The sequence below is a fragment of the Myotis brandtii genome, unplaced genomic scaffold (assembly GCF_000412655.1).
Source record: "Myotis brandtii unplaced genomic scaffold, ASM41265v1 scaffold369, whole genome shotgun sequence".
NCBI lineage: Eukaryota > Metazoa > Chordata > Mammalia > Chiroptera > Vespertilionidae > Myotis > Myotis brandtii.
This window is the reverse complement of record NW_005364180.1, coordinates 705,278-705,685: the sequence shown is the minus strand read 5'-3', so window position 1 is coordinate 705,685 and position 408 is coordinate 705,278.

The following is a 408-nucleotide window of genomic DNA, read 5'->3' as shown; positions in this document are numbered from 1 at the left end:
AGGGCGGCCCCTGCCCCCCCACCTCCCACGTGCCGGCAGGAGCTGCGCCTCCCTGTGTGTCCGGGTGACACTGTTCTCCTTGGATGAGCAGAGGCCCCTGCTTGTCCTCTGTGCGCTGTCACCGAGCTGTCACCGCTGCGGCCTCAGCCTTATCACCTGGTTGGCTTATCCTCACGGTTCCTTATCCTGATTTACCGCAATTATGGGCAACACCTAGTGCTCTTTGCCTCGGTTTATAACCCTTCGGGGTGTAAATAGCGCTGAGATAGGGACCTGAGTCACTCCCGAGCAGTCATTGCCCAAGACGCCCTTGGTCATGCCAGCCCAGCCTGGCTACACGGTTATGTTCTTTCCCCGCCTTCCAGCCAGAAAGCAGAACAAGCAACTCACTTACCCTCCCCCCAGCCC